The sequence below is a fragment of the Sapajus apella genome, unplaced genomic scaffold, assembly GCF_009761245.1.
Source record: "Sapajus apella isolate SASKATOON/1434 unplaced genomic scaffold, GSC_monkey_1.0 scaffold6, whole genome shotgun sequence".
Classification (NCBI taxonomy): Eukaryota; Metazoa; Chordata; class Mammalia; order Primates; family Cebidae; genus Sapajus; species Sapajus apella.
Window position 1 is genome coordinate 25,168,992 of NW_022436946.1, and position 6,072 is coordinate 25,175,063.

Below are 6,072 nucleotides of genomic sequence, written 5' to 3' on the forward strand. Positions count from 1 at the left end.
CAGTAAGTAGAGAGTGCATTATATGCTCTGGTTCTATCAGGATATAAATCAGTAGCTCTTCAGATACTACTTAATGAAAGTCTCTCAGAATTAAAGTATCTTGCCTTTAATTGGTGTTAGGATAATCCACCCATCCAACCAAGAGGGTGTAGCATATGTACGTCACTCTCTCTTTCTCTCAGTCTTTTACTCATTCCCCTCTCTCTCTATTTCATTTTTTGTTTCCAGTCAAACATTGTCTATTATTTTCTCCAAGTAGGATTATGGATTTTCCTCATATGCATACATTTGTGATGCATGCTTTTCTCCAACATGTTGTTGTTATTATTATTATTATTATTTGGAACAAGTTAGTCTTCCACTGCTCTTCAGAAGTCATGAGCCATTTTGGTCAGTCTTGCGTATAAGTATCTGTGGGATTTTAATTGTAACCCTGTACTTAAATATCAACTTACATTGTTTATTTGTTTGCTATGATTTTGAATATAGATATTATAACGTTTGTGATCAATGCTTTCTATTTCTTCTTTCTATAGCCTGCTCTGATTTTTTTTTCCAGGAAGTTCTTAACAGAGTGTCTGCTACATAGTATTGTTTCAAGAAATGTTTAATGAATATATTAATTTTTATTCTTCAATCTCTGACACATTTCTAATTGGTTTCACTTCAGTGCATTTTTTTCTCTCAATCAATGTGTTAGTGAGCCTCTTTTTACATATACTTCTTTTGCCATGGTGACTTGCCACTGGGCCTTTCTCATTATCTACACCAATGTTTTTCCACAACTCCCACTTTGGTATATGCAATCATGATTCTGGAGAATAAATACTGCTCTTCAGCACCATTTATTTAGTTAGCTCTTTATTTCTCTTTTTAATTTTGTTTCTAGAGACATATGTTTCAGATGGCAGATGAAAAAGCCTTTTTATGTCCTTTGTGACATTGAATGTACTAAACATATATTCCAGATCTCTGCTGGCACATTCCAGATTCACCCACAAACTGGAACAAATCCCAATCTGTTGGTGAATTTTATATTTCTTGGCAGATTCTCAATCATGTCTCACACTTGTATTCTGAGAAGATAGTTTATTTCCTAACAGAGATGTCAGAGCCAGCACAGAGTCACTTCTTTACTTCTTAGCAAAAGGCATTAACCTTTATGACTAGGCTTGTGCTCATGGGACTAATTTTCCACACCCTTGCCAGAGCTTCCAGTTTTTAGTCTGCACAATATTCTGGGTATTTTTTTCCCCTTATCTTGTTTTCTTCTCTATAGTACCACAGACTAAAAAGTACAGTTGAATGCATGGATTAATGTAATTATTGAAACAATATATGAAAATCAAGAAATGTGCGAATTAAATAGTCCAACTAAATATTGAGTTTTCTGCTATATACAGTCATTACAGGCAATTTCCAAAGTTAGCCAAGTAAGGAAAGAGTCTAAGCGATAATCAGCACTCAGGATTTAAAGTTTATGTTGATTCTCTAAGGTCCGGAAGAAATTTTCTCATGTAAGGGATTTTTTTTTTTTTTTTTTGCCTTTCCCACCTTAGAGGACATATTATACCTACCTTTGAAAATTCCCACAGTAAACCCAGTCAGAGGTGGTCTTGAAGGATCATTGGTTTGTTCCAGACTGTAGCTTTGTCTTTTGGTGACAATACATTTGTGGAAGGTTTATGACTTTGTTTACAGACAAAGTACTGGCTGAATCTGAATTTAAATACACCCAGTAGAATGATGGAAACAAGTAGTAATGCCCTTTTTTTGCATGCAACATTTACTTTATCCAGCACATGAGCCCAAGATGACTTCTAAGCCCACAGAGCTTATTTTTAATTTGTTTTCAAATAAAAATGTTATCATGTGAATAAAGCAGTGAGCCAAATTTAACTTTATGAAACCATATATTTAAGGAATATATTCTATTTGGAAAATTACCCACATAGCATTGAAGTAATGTCACTGTCGTTTCAATGCTAGGTTTGCGTTTTTAATGATGAAAGAGGCTCTGACTGCCTTTAAGGCACAGAATTATAATGACCAATGTCAGGGCATTTGTGCTGGCAGTTGGGCTCTCAAAATTTTACATTCTGTGGCTCTCAGAAGGCTAACAAGCATTGATCATTTAATGGAGAAAGAACAATACTAGCCTCAAGGTGGGGAAATGCGGAGTGTGAAGAGTATGGAAGTGGGAAACATGTATCCTGAGACTTTTTCTCCCCCTCCTCTACGTTTTCTTGACTACTTCTGACACTTTACTTAAACCCTGTAATGTATCTAAAAAATCCCCATTGTGAAAGAAAATGAAAACGGTGTTGGCAAGAATTTGCTGGCTGTTCATGTTAGCCAGATATGGAATTCATGGAGATAATTCACAATGCTTACTAATAATTCAAGTCAACACAAGTGTCTTTTTGCTGTTTTTCTTAAGTGTAAATATATCACATTCTAAAATGTTTTGGATTTATAATTTATAAGGTTTCAAATTTACGATTTATAAGGTTGGCATTTTCATGAAATTCAAAATATGATCTATTTATCCATACAAAAATCAATATTAAACATTCAAAAAGAATTTTAAAATAGCTGGAATGCTCCCCATGCCTGATTTTGATATTTTGTCATTTTCATCATGCATATTTGATAGATAGGCAAACATGTATATATAACAGTACTTGAAATTATTTGTATCTGTCAGTTCAATGTAACCTAACTTCAAACTATTCTTCCATGAGGAATGTTTTGAACAAAGCGGTGGTTCAAATTGTAGCTATGGTTAAGGTCTTTCAATCTCCATAGTTCTCCTCTGTGGGCTCAGGGTAGTTCCAGAGGTTAGCACAAATGCCCAGCCCAACCTGGGATGGAGGGACAGGACTAACCTTACTCTCAAAATATCCTAAACATTTGTGATGTCTTTATTAAGACATGTTCTTTCCAGGCGTGGTGGCTCACATCTGTAATCTGAGCACTTTGGGAAGCTGAGGCAGGTGGATCCTGAGGTCAGGAGTTCAAGACCAGCCTGGGTAAGATGGTGAAACCCTGTCTCTACTAAAAATACAAAAATTAGCTGGGCATGGTGGCGGCCACCTGTGATCCCAGCTGCTTGGGAGGCTCAGGCAGAGAATTGCTTGAACCTGGGAGGCGGAGGATGCAGTGAACCAAGATCACACTACTGCACTCCAGTCTGGGTGACAGAGTGAGGCTCTGTCTCAAATAAATAAGTAAATAAATACAGACATGTTTTATTAGGTCATGCAATAATCTTGATAAATACAAAAATGACCTGACTGATCCTCATGGCAGAACTGGTTCTGATCAAAAGTAGTTCCCCCAAATTCCTAGGTTCTTAATGTAAAAAATACCAAGACTCAAACTTTGGTAATGACACAAAGAAGAGCAACATATGTAAATGAATGTATGTTCCTGTTGATTAGAAAAATAAAATTTTCTTTATATCTATTGTCATGATTCTTTTTATCCTGAGAAACTATCACTTACTTCTCTGCTTCCTTTAATTAGTTGTTTTTCAGTTTAGTTTTTATTGTGCCAGTTTATATTGTTTAATTTTTATAATGTCATATCAATGTTTTAGTTGATAGAGAAAAAAATCACAAAAAATACATACATAATACTCTTCTGAGTATTTTTCAACATTATGTATAAAACTCACATGGACAGATGTTTAAGTTGAGCAGCTCAAACAAAGAAAGTCATTATTAATTAATTGTCCTTAAGAAAGACCTCGGAAGATCACACAATTTAACATCCTTTCTAATAGTATTACAACAGAAATCATCAAACAAAGAAAAGAAAAGGTAAAACATCATAAAAAAAGAAATAAAATTCCAAACTTTTAGCTCAGGTTTTTATATGTATGCAATCCTGTGTGTGTGTGTGTGTGTGTGTGTGTACATGTCTCTTTATATACATATCTCCTTAGTTTTATCAACTAGGATTTTATTTTTATGCCAAAAATTCTAGAAGATCATAGTCTATGAATAAATAAAATATTTTATAATAAGATTAGTTTTGGAAATGTTACAGAACTTAGTCTCCAAAGTTTCAAAATTCTAGAACATTATTTTAAAATTTTCTAATTAAAATATTTATGAGTGTGTTGTATTTTCTATATAATATATACATAGATATTGTCTCTTTTATGGTGTGTGTGTGTGTGTGTGTGTGTGTGTGTGTGTGTATGTCAGGAAACAAACAATTTCTATATGAAGAGCCTAGTATTTTCCTTTGTATTGAAATTTAACGAAAGCACCCTAATCCGTTATCTGAGGTTGGAACATGAGCTTCTGCATTAGGGCACTCAATTTTTTTAGGTGTATTTTTCTCTCTAGGTTCATGTCAGAAAGTTTATATTCCCCTTGCTCCAAATGCTTATAAGTTAGTCTCTAGATAAAAGCCAGTGAGCTGGCTAGTAACCGTTTTGGGGGGCACAACTTCCTATTTTTGGTCAGTTATAGCTTCTATCATTTATCTTTAATGATTAGTTCATTTTTGAAGAAGGCTGGTATAAATAAAATACTGTTACCCATTTGCAGCCTGAGGTTTGTAATCTGACATTTACAAGGGACTGAACTGTGTTTTGGACATAAAGTTTTCTACCTGTGACTATAATAAACTGCTCAGTTGTTATGAACCTCTTGCTTTTGGCAAAAAGTTGCTGATGTAACTCAACATTTTGAGTTTTAATTAATGAGATTCTGAGTGCACAGAAGTAATACTAATCAATTCAGAGGAAAGTGTATTTTTAAATGTTCTTTCCCACATCTTGGTGAGATCCTATTAAAATATTTAATGCATGAGTTATTTTCCCTTGGGACTTCTATGATTTTTTTTGTCTGACTTTTCATCTAATTCCCATAATGTTCATGTGTAGAACAACAATTAGAGTCACTCACTTAAAGAGTGAAAACAGGTTATTCTGAATATTAGTAATGAGGTGTGTTGGAAGTCATCAAAATCTGAAATTAAAAATATATCGATGAATCATCTTTATAAATATACAGTTCTTTAAGTATTTTTTCTGAGCAGAGAATTCTGCTGGATTCTAAAACTTAACTAGCAAAGCGCAAAAAAAAAAAAAAAGAAAAGGAAACTTAATTGTTCCCCCATTTGTTTGTTGATAAAAATAATGATTTCTCCCATTCCACATGCACTTCTCAATGTGATCTTGCCACCCTTCCCATCAGAATGTAGACTCTAATTTCCCATTACATTAATCTATGGCGTCTAAGGTGTATTATTTCGTTTTTGCATTGCTATAAAGAAATACCTGAGACTGGGTAATTTATAAAGCAAATAAGTTTAATTGCTCATGATTCTGCAGACTGTACAGGAAACATGATGCTCGCATCTACTCTGCTTCTAGGGAGACTTCAGGAAAGTAAATCATGGTGGAAAGCAAAGGGAAGCAGGCATGTCTTACATGGCTGGAGCAGCAGCAAAAGAGTGGGGAGATCCTCCACACTTTTAAACAACCAGATCTCATGAAAACTCACTATTACAAGAACAGCACCAAGGGAATAGTGCTAAGCCATTTATGAGAAACTGCTTCCATGATCCAATTACCCCCCACCAGGCCCCACCTCCAACACTGGAGATTACAATTTGACATGAGATTTGGGCAGGGACAAGGATCCAAACCATAGAATAAGGCTGGTTCATAAAGTCCTTACAGGCTCCTCTTGGGTCAGTAGGAAGGCACTTTCATAGGTTTCCTCCCTACTCCAAACTGAGCTGCCATGTTATGAGAAGCTGAAGTACACGCTGGAGCCATCAGGAGGCGCTCTGGTTCACATTACAGCTAAGCCCCAGCAGCAGCTGGCTTCAATTGCGTGTCACCTTGAATACTCAGTCCATATGACTTCCCCTCAGGCCCGAACATCATGTGACTGAATTCCCTAAGCCAGAACCACACAGCCAAGCTTAACCCACCAAACTATGAGAGGTAATTAATAAATTATTGCTTTAAGCCACTAAGCTTTGGGGTGGATATACAACTACACTAACTAGATTGCAATCTCATTTTGTAGATAGGGAAGGTGAAGG

The 6,072-nt window shown here is 35.3% G+C and overlaps 1 protein-coding gene across 10 annotated transcripts in view; it reads right to left on the reverse strand.

Annotated features, from left to right (window-relative positions):
* NKAIN2 (sodium/potassium transporting ATPase interacting 2) overlaps positions 1-6,072 on the reverse strand; it is a 1,033,472-nt gene that overhangs the window by 124,539 nt on the left and 902,861 nt on the right. The gene's annotated exons all lie outside the window — the stretch shown is intronic.